At 48.6% G+C, this 18,741-nt stretch overlaps 1 protein-coding gene across 1 annotated transcript in view; it reads left to right on the top strand.

Moving 5' to 3' along the window:
• The window catches only part of TNR (tenascin R), a 360,938-nt gene that overhangs the window by 185,593 nt on the left and 156,604 nt on the right, over nt 1–18,741 (top strand). Inside the window, exon 2 of the mRNA XM_066261204.1 lies at nt 5,579–5,679. The gene's annotated coding sequence lies outside the window, so the exon portion shown is untranslated. The remainder of the gene's footprint in view (nt 1–5,578; nt 5,680–18,741) is intronic.

The raw sequence follows: 18,741 nt of genomic DNA, 5'->3' as shown, positions 1-18,741 counted from the left end.
TAGGCGGGAGGGACCTGGTTGACCAGCACTGCAAAAGTGGGTGGTTTTTATAAAAAGGTTCACCATCACAGGTCTAAGTTAATTTTCACAGCAGTCCTCTAAGGACATTTTATTGTTTCCATTTTACAGATTAGGATAGGATTTTCCAAAAACGTGTGGCTGGTCAGAGCTAGAATTTGAGCCCAATTCCATGGGCTTCCATTTGTTGTTCCATGGAGATACAAGAAAGAGAAATGTTTTCTTCCAAGTCTTTATCATTATTGATGAAGGTAAAAAGCATTTGTGGTAGCCAGCCTTCAAGACAATGCCCAATTTACTCCTGCTTTCTGGTATTCATACCCCTGTGTTTTCTGCTTCATCATTAGGATGTTGCAGAAATGATGGTAGTAAGGAAGGTCATAAAAGCCATGGTAGCTTCCACCTCTCTGATTGCTCATCCTGGGGGAACTCAGCCATGTTGTGAGGATACTCAAGCAGCTCTGCAAAGACCCATGTGGAGCAGCCTCCTGAAGCACTGAGCATCACGTACTTGAGCCACCTTGGACTCAGACCCTCCAGTCGTAGCAGATTTTCAGATGACAGTAGCCCTCATCGACACCTTAGCTGAAACTTTATGAGAGACTTTGAGCCAGAACCACCCAGACAAACCACTTCTGAATTCTTGACCCACAGAAACCATGAGACAATAAATGTTGACTGTTCTAAGCCAGTGAGTTCGGGGATAAGTGGTTTAACTGCAACAGATAACGAATTGAGCATTCATGAACTTGCCACATCTTGCCGGACTGCAACATCTTGCCAGTACCATTGGATCAGAGAAATCCTTCTGAAAAACATTTAAATTTGTGTGCCTGAAAGTACAAGCCCCAAACTAGATTCACTCAAGGTCTCTTTGGGTAGGAGAGCTTGTGAGTTTAGGAGCCGGGTATGGGTCAGATCCCCAATAGCTAAATTCTCTCAACTTCTCCATTTTCTCACTAAGGTAAAATTTATTGGCCATTCACAATCTGATCCATTTTCAGCAACCAATGGCTGTGAGAACTGAGGAAAAATATAAATTGACACTACTTTAGTATGTTGGGTAGTTTTCTGTAGAGCGCTGAGCAGCAGTGCTTGCAATCACATGGCTATTGCTGGACCGTGGCTAGGAATTTGCAGTAAACAAACCAAAACCAACCAAGTACCAAGCTGCAGGCAGAGCATCCAAACAAACTGGGCTGTGAAGTCTGAAACCTCTGCAGACGGTTGTTGTGTCTCGCCGGGCCTGGCAGGGCCTTTCTTTGGCCTCTGATTCACTTAGGCCAGAGGGGAAAACACAGAGCTTTGAAGGAAGTCTGTGCTTGGGGCCACAGGGCCTCCTGGGCTGCACTCTGGACTGCCCAGATCCTCAGATCCTGCTGGGATATCAGGGACATGGACCCCACATGAGAAAGGCCAAGCTCAGCCCCTTGGTTTCCTGAACACATATGCAGTAGAAGAGGGATCAGCATTTGACGAGGAATGAAAATATAACGCACATTTTTGGGGGACATATTTCATAGGAAAACGTTTTTGTTTCAATGATGAGCTATTATTGCAAGTTGACCCCAGAAAATGGAATGAAAGAAGGGTTGAGTACTTAGTGGGGAAGTGCAGGTGGGTGAGTGGGTGGGCAGAAAGTACACGGCAATTAGCGGAAGTTGCTGGGGAGCCAGGTCACCATGTTCTTTAGTCTTGTGGTCCCATGTCCCCTCTCCCTCAGCTCTCCCAGGATTTGGGAGCATGAATTCTGCACTTGATATTTATCTCTGCTAACGATTTTGCATCTGGAACTCACTGCCACAGGCGAACCTGCCCACACTGTGACACACTGGGTCAATTTCTCTCATAGCAATCCTTTCCCTTGTCACTAGTTATATGAAAATCTACTCCAGGAAAAGATCTCTGTGTGATGTCTTTTCAAAGCTGCAGGGCTTGTTACCCAAATTAAAGTGGATCTATTAGTGGGGTGATGCAGATCATATGGCAAGGGCTAGCATGTTCGAGGCCTTATGAGCCTTGTTCTAACAGAGCAGGTGGTCGCGCCTCCTGGGAGGTCAGCACACACTTGCTCAAATTCAGTGAGGCCAATGTGCAGCACGCAGTATGAAACCTGCTTTTATCTTAAAGCTTGTCACATGGAAACGGGCACAGGACCAGGACATGGTGGCCCTGCATTCTAGTTCAAATTCTGTAAATGAATCTGTGTTTGGTGTGTACTTCCATCAGTGACTTCCTGCTGTTCCAACTGCCTGTTCCGTGTCTCTCTCCTCCATGAACAGAGCTCCTTGAGGGCAGAGGCTGTACCCTCTTCTTGGATGCCCAGTGTCTGGTGCCAACCTGGGTACTCAGAAGGCTCTTAATACATACTAGCTGCCAATGGCCAAAACACCAAGTGCATTTGCTCACATCCACCTACGCACATGTGTGTTTAGATGAGCATGAAGGAAAGAACAAACGTCTCTGTGACGTGCTGCCAGCATGGGGAGGAGGGTGATGTGGATGGAGCAAGACGGAGGGGAGGTAGAGAGAGGCAAGCAAAAACTAAGGAGACTTGGCCCTGGCCAGTTTGCTCAGTGGTAGAGTATCGGTCTGGCATGTGGAAGTCCTGGGTTCGATTACTGGCCAGAGCACACAGGAGAAGCACCCATCTGCTTCTCCACTCTTCCAGCTCTCCTTTCTCTCTATCTCTCTCTTCCCCTCCCACAGCCAAGGCTCCACTGGAGCAAAGTTGGCCCAGGCACTGAGGATGGCTCCATGGCCTCCACTTCAGGCACTAGAATGGCTCCAGTTGCAGTGGAGCAATGCCCCAGATGGGCAGAGCATTGCCCCCTGTTTGGCATGCCAGGTGGATTCCAGTCAGACGCATGCAGGAGTCTGTCTATCTGAACCCCCCCACTTCTCACTGGAAAAATACAAAATAATAATAATAATGAGACTGAACTAAATGAAGGAGCCTGGATGTGTGATGTGGTCTTTGGCTAAATGAAGTGCGGATATGCATGCATAAATGAATTAGGGGAAATGATGGTATATATATGTTGTCAAAACAACTTGCAGAGTAGTTCAGTTAAAAACTACACAGGAGATACCCCATGTACCTGTATATCTATGCATAATTAGGTTTAAATGAACACAAGGGAGGGTGGATGTAGTACTATTGCTACTACATAGCAATAGTAGTGTTGGGAGTGTTGATTGCTGACAGCTCACAGCTGAGTTCCTCTTCAGGGGTTGTTCTCAGCCAAAGGGAGATGCTTTGCCCAAAGCTGTGCCTGTACCCTCCCGTGGGGCAGCTCATATCCAAAGACGGATGAGGGCCCAAGGCCTGTCCCTTTTTAATGCAGGACAGCTCACAAGCTTCTCTGGCCAATTCTGTCCCCTGTACTCTCCCAGGAGAGGAAGTAGCAGGTATAAGTATGCCCAGTAAACCTCTGTGTACATATACTGTCTCAATCTCTATCCTGTGGACTTGACTTAAGACCGTGTGGCAGGATATGTACTTGTTCATGAACATGTTACCTCAAGGGCTGAGATCGGAGGGGAAGGATTAACCTTTTTGTATATATCTTCATATGAATTTGCTTATTATAATGAGTACTTCTTGCTTTTATAATTCTAAGAATATCATAGAAAGAAACTTAAAGTGTAATAAGCAAAATATATGTGAATTGAATGAATGGATGACCATACCTACATCTAGTTGGAGAAATAACAATACAAGAGCACATTGAAGGCATCAATGTTTAATGAGCTAAACTAAGGGGGATTTTTTCTGATGCTTTTGATGGCTTTTGACTTAGTTGTTTCAAAAGAGATTGGACCAGCTTCCTAAGAGTGAGGGCACCACCTCACAGGTAAGATAAGAAGAGGCCCTGGCTGGTTGGCTCAGTGGTAGAGCATCGGCCCCACATGTGGAGTCTCAGGTTTGATTCCCAGCCAGGGCACATAGGAGAAGCACCCATCTGCTTCTCCACTCTTCCCACTCTCCTTCCTCTCTGTCTCTCTCTCTTCCCCTCCCGTAGCCAAGGCTTCATTGGAGCAAAGTTGGCCCGGGTGCTGAGGACAGCTCCATAGCCTCTGCCTCAGGTGCTAGAATAGCTCCAGTTGCAATGGAGCAATGGCCCAGATGGGTAGAGCATTGCTCCCTAGTGGGCATACTGGGTGGATCCTGGTCAGGTGCATGCGGGAGTATGTCTCTGCCTCCTTGTTTCTCACTTCAGAAAAGTATAGAAAAAAAAAGATGAGAAGAAAAGGGGGTCAGTGGACAGAAGCAAGGAGGAGAGCTCTCTGCTAGAAAAAGTGGCTGCAAATTTGGAGCAGCTGCTGTCCAAATTACACTGTCCAAAGCCTTGTAAGTCTTCCATTGAGGGAGCAGCCAGATTAGAATCAGAGGAGGGAAATACCTGGCATTTATATGATATTACCTGCAATGCCTCCCTGCCGTGGGCACTGGCACACCCATGCCCTGATGACCAGCCTCCTTCTCTATGCACCCCAGAATCTTTCCCAGCCCCACTCTCCTGGCAGCCACTGCTGATATGCTGGAGTATTCACCAGTGATGAAATCTATTCGCCCTTCCAGAACTAAGCAATCTTTTCACTGCCTCCTATTCCAGAGTTCCATCAGGTCCTCCGGGAAGATTGATTTATTCAGGAATAACTTAGAGGAGCAAGCCTACACCTTAGCCCAAGGCTTGCTCCTTGAATCATCCAGTGCTACTCAGTTTTTGCAAATGCCTCCTCTTTCAGAGACTCTAAATGAGATCCCAGAGGCTCAGCGAGCCCTTCGGAGAGGGCTCAGAAGGGTTTGTGAGAAGCAAGCCCTCGAAGGCAGAATCATTCTGCTGGGGATTGTGTCAGTGGTCCCTGGGAATTGTGTAGGGCACTCCTGGTCCAAGTTCGGTATCGGAGCCCTGCTGAAAGAGACTACAAACTGCTGACACTGAAACTCCCCCCTTGCAGTAATGTTACTGCGTCTTTGAGCTGTTCTGTGCTGGCATTGTGCTTGGAACAAGAGCTGAGAAGCAGTGATCAGGGCAGAGAGTTTGCCCTGGAGGGGTTAAGAGTCCAGAGTGGCAATAGCTTAAATAAAGAGCTTTACAACAAGTGGTGGTTTTTATGATGCTGGACGCCTCGGAGGTTAAGAACATAAGAAGGCCCCAGGTTTAGGGGGCGGGTGAGTGGCTTCCCCCAAAAAGTGTCAAGCACTTGTTGTGATCAGATCAGCCAAGCATGTACCTGAGGCCGCCTGCAAAGACCTCAGCATGGTCTTGTTGCATAAAACACTTTTCTGGATGTACAATTAATTATTCTGTAGAATTCCTGCCTTAAATATTTACCAATTTATTGCAAAGCTATTGGAATGCATAAAAGAAAATCATTGAAACAGATAGAACTCTCAGGGAAATAACTCAATAAATTTTTCCTTGTTTTAAAAATGTGCAGGGTGTGCCTCCCGGCATGGTGAAAAGCAGACAGGGCACGGGGTTGGAAAGGGAAACTGAGGTTCCGTTTGGAAACCATAAATGTATTTCTTCCCACCCTTTTCCCATTCCAGGCGCCCAGACCATCGAAACCGCCCAGAGGCCGGGTCTCTCCAGGGGGTTGGAAGTAAAGACCCGCGGGGACGGGAAAACATTGGAGACACCACCACTAAAGGTACCGCTTCCTGTGAACCTTTCATTACCTATCATTGCCGTGGTCAGGGTGAGGCTTTAACGGGTGACTGCGCATTCTCAGGGATTTGAGGCTCTGTCACTGCAAGGACAGCCTGGGGGACAGTCCCCTTGCAGTGGGGTGGTCAGAAGCAATAGCTCCCCAGGCTTCAGGCCATCTGGAGAAAAAGCTGGAGAAACCAATCATTCTGGGTTTGGGTTCCTCGCAAGATATTTCTGAAATGCATTTCCTGATGTGATTGGTGATAAAAGCGTGTCACTGAGCTCACCCCCTCCGAGCGGCTAAACTCTATCCCAGCCCAGCTGCGCCTGCGCTGAGCCCGCACGGATCAGTCGCTGAATTATTCACCAGCCTGACTCGAGAATTTCTGGAGTTCCAAGCATGATGAAAATATATCCCTCTCTTTATCTCTACCCATAACTATTTATATGGCTGGAGGAAAAGAAAAAATAACCTGTCGTTTTATTTCTTTTAATTTAAAAGCTTTCCTAATTCCATTTTCACACCACATATATATGTCTAAAGAATTTTCAGGTTGAAATAATAACCTCTAGAAAGCATTCCGTGGGAGAAGGCTTTCAGGATTCACCGCACTGACAGGCACAGTGAAGACTTTGCTCCCTTAATAACCTTCCCCCGGCACTCAAACCTCCCATGACGAGTTGGGAACTATTCAAACAGGCGAGGCCTTTTCTTACGGTTCAGTTCCGTATGCTGATAATACGTACACCCGCCAGCCTTCTCTCCCGAGCCGTGGATGCGGTTGCTAAAGTGTGTTCAGGAAAAACTTATTTCTTTCCTCAGATACTCCATGCACTCATTACCCAACCCTTATCCATGTAACGATAAGAAGTCGCATGTTGAAATCAAACCAGAGAATCCTCGGTGACATCTGCCTCACTTGGGGTCACTTGACTACAGAGTACCCCAAGCCATTTAAAACACCTCTGAGGTACAAACTCACAAGAGACATCAATGCCTTAAGCTGGCTGTCAGCCATTCACACGTAAGAATGAATTGTTGAGTTTGGTGTTTCTGCGCTCACAGTTGGTTGAGATTAAGTTCTCTGCAACCAAGCAGAGCTGGCACGGGGCGGACCGTTGGGGCAGGAGCTAGGGGTCATTGTCATAAGAGCATCACTGGAAATGCATTAAGATGTAAATGTACTTATCAGCACTCTGCTCAGACAAAATATTTGTGTAGCTAAAAGGATATTTGACAAACCACTTGCATTGAAAGATTAAGTCCCCCCCCTTCCTGAAGAGTAACTTGTGTAAATAAAAATAGTGCTCTCTAAACTGACTTCCAAACAAGGTGAGTTCAGCCGAGAATGGGAACTTGGGTGCTGTCATCCTTCTCTAAAGAGATGTTAAATAAATGTGTAAAGAATATTGGATTAAAGGTGAGACAAATTATTAGCTTGACAGAAACACCCACATACTCTCATCCATCCCTGAAGTTTTGGTGGGTGAGTTGGAAGGATAAAAGAGGGAGCCCGGGACCCCACGGTGCAGAGGGAAGGCGGCAGAAAGAGAACCTCACATCATTCCTGGAGCCAGCCTTACCTGTCCCAGTCCTGCCTGGGGACCAAGCTGCAGGCTGGACCAGAGAATGCTCTCAAAAGGCAAGGATGGGCCTGAGGTTTAAAGCAGGGCCTGGGATGTCCCCCGGGATATTGTGCTGTATTAATACAATAAATATATATTTGGTCTTCATCTCATTTCTGGCGCAGAGCTTCTAAAACCCTTGGCATTTCCAAGTGTGCTAAAAGAGATAAAGGTGTCTTGATATTTATAGCAAACATCTTTCAGCCACCCCTTTATGTTAATGAGGTGATTTCTGGAAACCCCCTAAAGGTGGGGGCTGCTTACCAGGGAACCCAAACATGTGATTAAAGGGTTTAAATTTTCAGTCCCTCTCCTGACCCACAGTGGAGGAGAGAGGGGACTGAGATTGAGTTCAATCACCAATGGCCAAAGAGTTCATCAGTCATGCCTATGCAGTAAAACCTCCCTTAGCAACACAAAGGTCAGGGTGCAAAGAGCTTCCATAGGAACAGAGAGGCTCCTTTGATCGGGACCTCACCTGTGTGTCTCTCCATCCAGCTGTTGATGTGTATACTTTAATATCCTCTGTAACAAACCAGTAATCCAGTGAGTAAACGGGTTTTCTGAATTCTGTGAAGTGCTCTGGCAAACTAATCAAACCCAAGGAGGGAGTTGTGGGAACCTCCAGTCTGTAGCTGGTCGTTCAGAAGCACAGGTGACAACCTGGACTTGGAATTGGTGGCTGAAGTGGAGGACAGTCTTGTGGGATGGAGCCCTCTACCTGTGGCATATGATGTTCTCTCTGGGTAGACAGTAGCAGAACTGATGATCACAGAGAATTGCTTCATGTGTGTGTGTGTGGGGGGAGAACCCCACATTAGAATTGGTGTCAGAATCAGATTCATAATCCCAAAGCACATTGGAACCATAAAGATACCAGAGTTCAGTCCCATTCCAATCTAGGACTGACAGAAGTCCCGTCAAACCCAAGCTGGAGGCGAGGGGCCTCCCTCAAAGCCAGCTGACAACAGCCAGTGGTCTGGGCCGGGGTGGTGGGTCCTGCTGGCCTCCTCAGGGCATGGCTTCCCAGAAGTCTACAGGACTCAGTATTCAGGGGTGGTTCTCACTAGAAGTCTACAGGATGCAATATTCAGGGGTGGTTCTCAGAATCACCCACTTCTCTGTTGATTAAAATTCAAAACCACATTGTGGCTCAGAAACCAGTCATCTTTCTCTGCCGAGCCTTGTCACATGGGTACAACCGACCTCACAGGAGGGCACAGATTGTCTGGAATAGTCTTGTCCCCTTGTATTTACAAATGGCTGTTGACGAGCTTGGTTTTGTGTTGGAATGGCAGAAGCTACCACATAGAAAAGCCTGAGTCCCCTGCTGGCTCTTAGCAATTCAGACAGAGGTGTGCTTCCCGAGCTGCTCACTCAGCCCGCTGCTACCCACCTTCACTCCCTGTGCATTTGAAAAGCGGCTTATTTTAAAAGCTGATTAGATGGGCCCTTAATAACATTAGAGTTTAAATGGCCCCAGATAGGCTTTCAGCTTCCTGCCAAATTGAGATAAATGTGATATTTGGGGAGCTAAGCTCCCAGCTTCAAGGCTGCTCTGGACCACAGACAGGTTTGGAAGCACTGCCCGTGTTATGTACCGTTGAGTCAGCTTTGACTCCTGGTGACCCTGTGTGTGGGTGACGTCCACCATGTCCCATCCTCAGCAGCCCTGCGCAGCCCCTGTGGAGTCATCCCTGTGGCTTCTTCTGTGGAGTCAATCCTTCTCTCATGTGGTCCTCCTCTTTCCCTGCCGCCTTCCGTTTTCCCTAGCAGTATCGTCTTTTGCAAAGAGGCCTGCCTTCTCCCAATGGGCCTGAAGTAGGATGTCTTCAGTGTTTGTCTCCAGGGATGTTTCAGGCTTATTGCTCTGGGTCCCCCTTGTCCATCTTTCCAGAGGTCCAGGTTATCCATGAAGCTCTCGACCAACAGCATATTTGGAATGAATCAAGTTTTTTTTCCTACCAGCCTTCTTCACTGTCCAACTTTCATATTCATCCATACAAAGTCATTGGGAAGGGGAGGGTGGGGAGGGTCTTAGCCTCGGTCTCTATTGACACATCTTTGCTCTCAAAGATCTTTCCTAATTCTTCCATCACTGCTTCTCCGAGCCTCAGCCCTCTCTTGATTTCTTGGCTGCAGTCTCCATATGAATTAATGACTGAACTGAGGTCAGCAAAGCCCTGAACAATTTCCACATCCTCCCTGTCTATGCTTCAGCTGTGTGTTTCTTGTGTAGTCATGCTGCTGTCTTCCTGCTGTTCAGGTGCAGTCCCGCTTCGGCCCGCTCTTCCACTGTTATGAGAAGTCGTTTCAACTCATGGCTACTTTCTGCCAGTCAGGTGGGGTCATCTGCATATCTTAAGTTATTGATATTCCACCAATTTTTGCTCCTCCTTCTGTTGAGTCTAGCCCAGTTTTTATATACTATGGTTTGCATGCAGATTAAACAGCTAGTGAGATAAAATACACCTGTGTCTGACACTACTGTCTGTAGAACAACACCTTCCCCCATGTTTGTCTGCAGCCTAGAACTGGGCTTGTGTATACTGTGAGGTCGCTTTCATCTTCAGAGGTCTAGGACTCTGTGTGTAGATGGGTCTTCATGATCATGCGTTTCCAAGGGAAGGTAAGTTGAGGGCAAGGGGCACAGGGCAGAGTTAAACATCTATGTGACAATCTATGGGAATACTTCTTTCTGGATGGCCGCACTCTCTGATAACTTTCATTTCCAGGTAACCTTTCCTGAGCAACTGGCATTTAGTCATTTAATTTAATATTAATGTTGTTAATACCCAACTTGTGCTTAGAATAATACGAAATGATCAGAATTGTGAATGTATCATCTTGGTTTGTGGGTTCAGCTCCCTCTATAACTCTTCTAGGCGGCTTCAGTGCTGGGAAGGGGGATGCACTTAATCAAGCCATCAAGGTATGACTGCCTTCTCATTTAATACTCTTCTGTAAGTTTTAGTAAAAGTTAAAACAGAATGGCCAGGGATACAGAGGGGAAGGGAACAAAGGTGAATGTGAACGAACTGTTCAGAGCTGAGGTGAATGTATTTCTACAAATAAGTAAACAAAAACTCAGTTGTCCTCTTTTTCCCATCTTCTCCCAACCAAACCAAACCCCCGGTGTATTTAGAATTAATTCTTGAGATTCTTGAAAACATGGCCAGCCCCTTATTTGCGGTGGTCATTGCAGAAGTGCCCATGAATTTAAGCTTCCTTTTGGAATGCTCACCACATGACTGCCGCTCTTGCAGCCTTTCAGTAGAAGCTAAACCTTGAGCTTGAACTTTGCCTTTGCATTCTGGTGGGAAGAGACAAACCAGCATGTTACCCTGACGGAACTCTAAGAAATCTAAGGAGCCGCCCAGGAGAGGAGGGGAGAAGCTGTGCCTGGGCACAGCTGTGGGTGAGCCTGCTCCTCCATTCTGGTCCATCTACTCCACTTAAACTGTGGCTTGAATGGATTCAAACAGAAACTAGTTTGAATGTGAATGGCCACTTGGCTGTCTCCTGAGAACAGGGTAGAGAAAGATCAGTGAAGTGGGGCTTTAGACTCACAGGGTTTGGCTCTTCCTCAATCCTCCGATCAGCCTCCACCAGGGCCAAGCTCGCCTGGGCCCCTGTGCAGCTCCTCACAGAGGGCACAGGGCAGTGTTATGGGGTCTCCGCAGAGCACCCAGACTCAGTCCTGCTCCTTAGCAAATCAGGCCCCCATTCGGCAGTGATACACTTTTTATCAAGATACACTTTTTCTGTTGCTTAGAAAGTTAAAGTAGTTTCTCAGTATTTATTTGTGTTTTTTTTCTAAACATCTGGCCATTTCCTGGGGAAAATGTGGAATATGGAGCGTGTCAGCCAGCACTTTGCAGGAAACACCACCTATCCCTTTGCCAAGCCCGGGGCCGTGCAGAAAGAACTCTGCTCAGTTCTGCTCCTCTCCTCCTCAGCATGCCTCTGCATGGTGGTCCTCCCTGAGTCTGCCCCTCTCCTCCTCAGCATGCCTCTGCATGGTGGTCCTCCCTGAGTCTGCCCCTCTCCTCCTCAGCATGCCTCTGCATGGTGGTCCTCCCTGAGTCTGCTCCTCTCCTCCTCAGCATGCCTCTGCATGGTGGTCCTCCCTGAGTTCTGCCCCTCTCCTCCTCAGCATGCCTCTGCATGGTGGTCCTCCCTGAGTTCTGCTCCTCTCCTCCTCAGCATGCCTCTGCATGGTGGTCCTCCCTGAGTTCTGCTCCTCTCCTCCTCAGCATGCCTCTGCATGGTGGTCCTCCCTGAGTTCTGCCCCTCTCCTCCTCAGCATGCCTCTGCATGGTGGTCCTCCCTGAGTTCTGCTCCTCTCCTCCTCAGCATGCCTCTGCATGGTGGTCCTCCCTGAGTTCTGCTCCTCTCCTCCTCAGCATGCCTCTGCATGGTGGTCCTCCCTGAGTTCTGCCCCCTCTCCTCCTCAGCATGCCTCTGCATGGTGGTCCTCCCTGAGTTCTGCCCCCTCTCCTCCTCAGCATGCCTCTGCATGGTGGTCCTCCCTGAGTTCTGCCCCTCTCCTCCTCAGCATGCCTCTGCATGGTGGCCCTCCTGACTTGCTTTCTCCTGTTTTTTTTTGGGGGGGGGACAAAGTGTCCCTGCTCCTTGCAAGGCAAAGGAGTCTCAGGTAGCACCTGTGCCTACCATGTTACCTCTCAGCCCCTTCCCTACCTCTCCCACCCAGTTACCTCTCAGCCCCTTCCCTACCACCTGCCACAGAGCCGTCTTCGTTCAGTGGGCTCCTCACTCAGACGCTCTCCCTTTCTGTGAGTGAGTTCTTCCCTTTCTGACAGCCGAGCCTTGATCCCTGGTAAAACAAAGACAGCTTTTGCATGATTTTGTGACCCTCTACTTCCTTTTATGCCAAACTCCCTTCCCATCATAGACTTACCCCTCTATCCCATGGAGAATGGTGCATCCTACCTAGTTACTTAGTAAATTCGACTTAGTTCAGCCAACACACATGGGTCATCTGCTCTGAGCTGTGCCCAGTCTGGATTCGGACCCACAAGGAGGACACCTCTTATGAGGCAGCCAAGCAGGTCAACCCCTCCCCAGATTACGTCTGTGATAAGTGCAATGAGGGCATGGTGTACTATACAGAGGCAGGAGTCCTCTGCCCCATCTTGGGGGTGAAGGACAGTAAGGAAAGTGCCAAGGGAGACAAACGGGGGACTCGAGAAGGGGAGAGAAAAGCAGAGATGGAAAGGGGCAGTCCCAGTGGAGGGAGCAGCGTGGGCAAGGTCCCAGAAACCACCGAGGCAGGAAGACATGTGGTGGGCACGGGTGCTGCCTGAGACAAGCGGTGTTATGGCTCCAGAGGACGGCAGACAATTTATCTTCTCAGGCAAGGGAGCCTGAGGAACTCGAACGCTCTCTTGCAGACACTGGGAGCAATGAAGAGTTCAGAGTTGGAGCTGTGACACGACCAAGTAGCCTTTTAAGAATGTTGCTCAGGAAGCCACCGTTAGAGGGGGAGGTCAGCTGAGCTGCTCTAGTCACCCAGATAAGAGGTGGTCAGGGCCTGAGCCAAGAGGGGCTCTGGGGTTGGACAGGAGGCTCCTCCATTCCCCACGCACCCCTGTTGGAGCCACCCTGTGGGCTGTGTGCTCTCTCGGCACTAAACCCTCAGCGCCTCTCCTGTGCTTTTCTCATTGTGCTGACTCAGCTTGTGTCGCAGTTGTTTGTGTAGTTCTCTGACTTCCCTTAGCAGATGGGATCTCTCGTCTCCCTTCCTCAAATGACAAGGCCTGGTTTGTAATAAGAGCTAAAGAAAAGGTTATTTCGTTAAATTGAAATTTCAAGCGCTTCAAACCATGAGTAATTGAGGAATCAGCCATGTATAAGCATTCATCGTTTACATAATTGTGTAAACAAGCTGATAAAAATGGTTTATTTTTTCCCCCATTATTTCATTATCCCAGAATGCCCTGCTCTATTCTCAGTTCTGCAGATTTTAGGGAAATAGTAAACACGTTCTCTGATAGACGTGTGTGGAGGGGGCGCTCTTGGCTCTCACCTTCCTGGGTGAGGGGGATGGTTGAAAGGAGGGGACTGGTGATTGCATTGATTGAATATGAAAGCCGAGTGCAAATATTGAGAAGTATGCTGTCTGAAGGGACAGAATCGCGGTGCTCACCGCATGATGGGACCCGTGCGCAGAGTCCCGAAGGTCAATGGGCAGATACAAATTGATTAAGCTAAGTACTTACTGAAATTGCTTTCCAACATACTGATGAGAATTGATCATAAGCCGGGCCCATATTTATAGTGAAAATGCTTATGTAAACTTACCCTTTGGTGTGTCATCAAAGCAAATTAAATTGCCCAGACTTTCCCCAAAATAAATGTTATCTGCGGTACAGTTAACAAATATACATTGTAGGGGGTTAACCAGCACTTATTGTTTTGTGATTGACTTTTTCCATACATGGACCTGATTGGCCCCACAGCAGCTTTGACTGTGGCACCTTAGTGTAACCCTGAGGTTAGCCCAGCGAAGGGATTCTGCTGGCCGAGAGTCAGTCAGTCCTGTTCAGTGCAGAACCCAACCTGTCACTCGTAAACCCCATCTCTGGCTCCTAGGAAACGAGGAGCCAGAAATCTCCTAACCCTGGACTGCACCCAACAGACAGAAGCAGGCGCTGTGAGCGTCCCCAGCCCGGGGCACTTGGTCAGCAGAGAAGGAAAGGGGTGGATCAAAGATGAGGCAGATACAGGTGAAAAAAGAGAAAGGAGTAAAAGGCCCAGTTAGCACATCTTTACTGAGTAATTTTTATGTGTCAGATACAAAAGGATGAGCCACGGGCCACACTGAAGAAGTACACATCATGGTCCCTGCTCTGAAGGAGCTCAGGAATTAGTGCAGATGGCAATTCTAAACCCAGGAAACAGTTAAAATGCTGATGTGTGACAATACAATGAGATACGGAATACCACACCCTGATACCGGCTGTGTTAGGTTACTGGGCACTGAACTGAGTGTTCCAGGGCTCAGGGGAGTGGAGGCAGCCACAGAGGACCTCGAGGAAGAGGGTCTGGACAGTGAGCGGAGCCTCGGACGCAGGGGTGGTAAAAGCCAGGAAGGCAAGATGACACCTCAGACTATGGAAAGGGAAGACTTAGCCGAGAGGAAGGCAGAGGAAAGGAAAAGGGAAAAGTTGCTGATAACAGTGATGGCCGGGCGGTCACCACAGCTGCCGCACATCTCTGGGCTCCTGTGCCAACTCTTAGATTGCCTTGGCCAGAGACCAACAATATGTCTGTGGTCCCCACAGTCCCTGCAGAATTGGCCTAGTGCCAGGCAAGTTTTGTTGTCTCTGTGATCACAAAGTGGAGCATCTTTTTTCCCTGTGTTTGCTTGAGAAGAATGCTGTTTACACAGAAAGACTCACACACTTCAGGCTGATCTTTGACAACTGAATTCTCATATTGCCAACAATTGGGTGTGAAGAACTCACAGAAACTTCACAGCAGATGAGATGGCTTCATCAGCTGACGGTTCCATAGCCTCTGAGCGATTGAGAGACTTGTAAATTAAGGATAATTTATTAGATGCATTTCAAGTGGGCTTTACCCAGAGAGCATGAGATTGCCCACAAAATATACTTTGATTGGCACTGTGAAATCTCGCTGCCCCACCCTCACCCCTCTCAAATGTTAAGAAAATAAAAATAAAACAGCTGGTTCTGCCATGTTCTCTCAAATCCTCTCATTTGAGAGACATTCCTGGAAAGGAGTGGCCCCTCCCAGATGTCCCTTCTGAAAGGCTGGTGTCCCCAGGGAAACCTGTTTAGCCACACTAGAATGCTTGTTTTATGAGTTCATTTTTGTTCTAAAGGCCACTGGGGGCGGGGAATGCAGAGAAGAGGAGGAGAAATAATGGTGTGAGAAGAGGGAAAGATAATTTCAGACCATGGGGCTATGCCAGGAAAGGCAGGATTGGAGAGGGTGTCCAGTGTAAGTGGGGGGTTATCTGGATAGCTAATGAGCAGAATAAAGTGCGGGGGAGGGGAGAGAAAGCGAGAGCAAGAGAGAGCGCCATATAATGGGACAAATCTAGAATCAAACCTTGCCTCCTTTGAAGCCTGTCCGAGCAGCACTGACTGACTGGATAGCTCCCACATCCGAGCTGGGCACATTCATGTCCCCCCTGGGAACTGTCAGCCTTGCTTAAGAGAACAGAAAGGTGGAGGAACAGAAGGATAAGACTAGCAGGGGCGGGGGGCTACTGGTCTGCCCTAAATTTGGCCAGTGCAGGCGGAATGCACGTGCACGCAACCGAGTCAAGTTCAACCGCCGCAAAACCACAGCGAGCCTTTTATTGGACGCAGAGAAGAAAATGCCTGGAGATCCCCCCCAGCGCAGGACAACTGTGACCACGGGCCGGTGGAGTGCCGTGATGCCCAGCTGAGTCAGCAGAGTACAGCAAAGCTGGGAAATGATTTAAGAACTAGTGGAATGAAACTCTGCGGGAACTCTGCTAACCCGATACCAGAAACACAGAGCCATTGCATGTTCAGTCTAGGATTTTACAGATTATTCCAGCCCAACCCTCATCTTCTAGCTAGGGGGAATGGAGCCCTGAGAAGAGTTAAGATTGGCTGAGAGCTTTCTGTCCGCCATTTTGATTACTTTCTATGTATTAACCCATTTACTCCTTCCAACGACCAATAATAATAGGTATTGTTATCATTTCCATTCTACAGATAAAGAAATCGGGGCACAGAAAAGCTAGGTAATTTGCCCAAGATCAAACAACCTAGCAAGTGGCAGGGTGGAGATTTAAACCCTGGCGGTTTGAGCCCAGAGCTCCCTCCACACACACCTACCCTGAGAGATCTATTTGAGATCACCCAGCCAGAGACTCCAGAAGGGAAAAGCTTTCTTTTGTAATTTGGAGCCTGGCACATGCAGGTTAGAGTGTGTCACTTGCGCAGTGACAAATGCCTGTTGGAGAGAGGCCATAGCAGACCTGGTAAGTAAGGCCTTGTGGGGGCCGAAGGTTGTCCTGAAAGGGCAGCAGGGCACCACAGTGGAGTACCGTCCCTCCGCTCTCAGCGAGAGGGGATGGGCTTGTACTGGCACTGCTGCATTTGAGGCTGTGATAGTTATCGAGATAATGGCCCCAAAATGGAAGAGCAGATAGAACTCTTGGTGAAGAGGAGGAGCCTGAGGTAATGAAATCATGAAGACTCTATCGATGAGGTTTTCATAGTGATCTATGCAACAGCAATCCACTGAGCATGGCAATAAAGGGTGGGGAGGCACTGAGTCTCTCAACGGACCACACTTTCCGAATGCTACCTTCTCTGACCGCTATGTGCTCTAGAAAGGACACGAGGTCTGGTGCACCGTGAGCTCACAGTCTAATCGATGAACAGGGCAGTGGTGGAGCACTTGCCTCCCCTGCACACCCTCTGGAGAACCAGGCACGCAGGAGTGCATCGCCTGTTATGTTAGGATGGACTGCTTTGAAGAAGAAATTACTAGCTGGGATTCTTGGGGGTCAGAGAGGCAACTGTAGCAGAGGGCTGTGCTGATGAGACGTTGGTGTTTTAAGATGAGGATTATTACTGTTTGTGACGAACAGAGAAATGAGTAGTGAATTGCAAAGAACAATGACAGTGACAATAGTGAAACTGCCATGGAAGGAGGCAGATCTTTTGTGGTTAACATGGTCATGGGTGGTATTCATGAAGGAAAAGAAGGGGCTTCTAACATGAATGGAGAGGTTGGAGTAGCACATGTCTATTGTGTAACAGGGACGCCGGTCGCATTATCAAAAATGGCCAGGGTCTGGCATGATAGGGGGGTGGACAGACATTAAAACTGTTATAGGAACAATTATGATCATAACCGAGGTAATAATAAAGATAATGGAGCTGTAATTGAAGAGCTGGTGGCTGGAAAGAAGAAGGTGAGGGCAGCTGACATGTAGAGGGGATGACAAGAGAGGTAATGGTGGTGACGGGGAAGGTAATGGAGTTATAATGTGGAGGTGACCAGGGGAGATGATCACCTTAATGGAGGCAGGAGGGACCATGTGAGACCAGCGAGAGCTGTATGCAGAGAATTCGTCACAACAGCTGGAGCTGGGGTGACCAGCAGCGCAACGAACAGCGACACCCAAAGTTCTCATTATGGCGGGAGTTCTAATGGACCCTGGAATAAGATAATGGTGTTAATGGAAAAGATGATGACCGTCACGAATATCAGGAGCCTTGTGATGGTATTTAGAGCTAGCTCTGTGGTGGGAGGGGAGGTTGAGGGTAGACCAGTGTGGGCGTATTTGTCGGTTCTGAGACTGAGGCTCCTGAGACCATCAGGAACATGTCCCTGCGGCTTATTTGGCTTCAGGGCAGCTGGTCCTGTGTGGCAAGGCATGCATCATGCGTGAGGGAATTCAGGGTGAACAGATGTGGCTGTAGCAACCGTGTGGGCTTCCAGTCTAAACATTGGTCTTAAATCAGGCTCAACAACACACTAGCTCAGTTATTACATTTCTGTGAGCAGATGTTAAAATGTCTGAGAAACATATGATTTTCAGCAGAAGTGAATGTATACAAAGGATTGTTCATTTTTTGATTCATTATGTTAACCATTAATGCCTCTTTCGAGTGGAGAAGTGGGGACATACCCCTCTGGGGCTTACCGTGTAACTGCGGAGACCTTAGTGCGGAGCCGCTGCGGCAGCCTGTGCCGGTGGCTGCGTGGGAAGGCTCTGGTGTGGCTCTGCAAAGGGACCTGGAGGACAGCCTAGACAGGGGTCCCCAGTGCGGCTGGTATTTCTGCATTGAGCGACCCAGAGATGTACAGAGCGTAGACCATGTACCTGAAAACTGGTGGCTCCAGACCCACAGCAGCATCCGGAGGGCATGGGCAGGACCTAGAACCTCTGTGGGGAGCAGGGACAGCCCCATGGGCGTGTTATCACTACAGGGAGGCTTGTGTGACACACAGGTGTTCTCTGCCCCGGGTCCCCAAATGCCACCTCTCAGACCAACTGCACCCAAACCACCAGGAAGACTTGAACAAAAATACAGGTTCCTGGGTCCCACCTCATGGAGAGTCTGACTCTGTTGGTTAGGGGCAGGGCCTGTGAATCTGTGTTTTAAAAACTCCCCTGGAAATTTTCCCTGGTAGTCTAGAGTGGGGCCACTGTCAAAGTGTCCACCTCAGGCTCTTATGAGAAGAGGGTTGGGTAAGAGGTAGGAAGAGCATGTTTCATGACTGTAGCCAAACTGACCTGCTGAGTAGACAGACTTGTCCTAATAGGAGGATTTGGGCAGCACTCAAAGCCTTTGCTTCTCAACAGATTACCTTCCCCTTGTGGCCCCTCCCCCTGCCCGCCCCTCCACCTGCACATGGGGTGTACTTGCCCTCCGTGAAGAGTCACACAATTGAC

The sequence above is a fragment of the Saccopteryx bilineata genome, chromosome 2, assembly GCF_036850765.1.
Source record: "Saccopteryx bilineata isolate mSacBil1 chromosome 2, mSacBil1_pri_phased_curated, whole genome shotgun sequence".
NCBI lineage: Eukaryota > Metazoa > Chordata > Mammalia > Chiroptera > Emballonuridae > Saccopteryx > Saccopteryx bilineata.
Note: the sequence above shows the minus strand (reverse complement) of the source record. Positions and strands in the feature narration are given on the sequence as shown.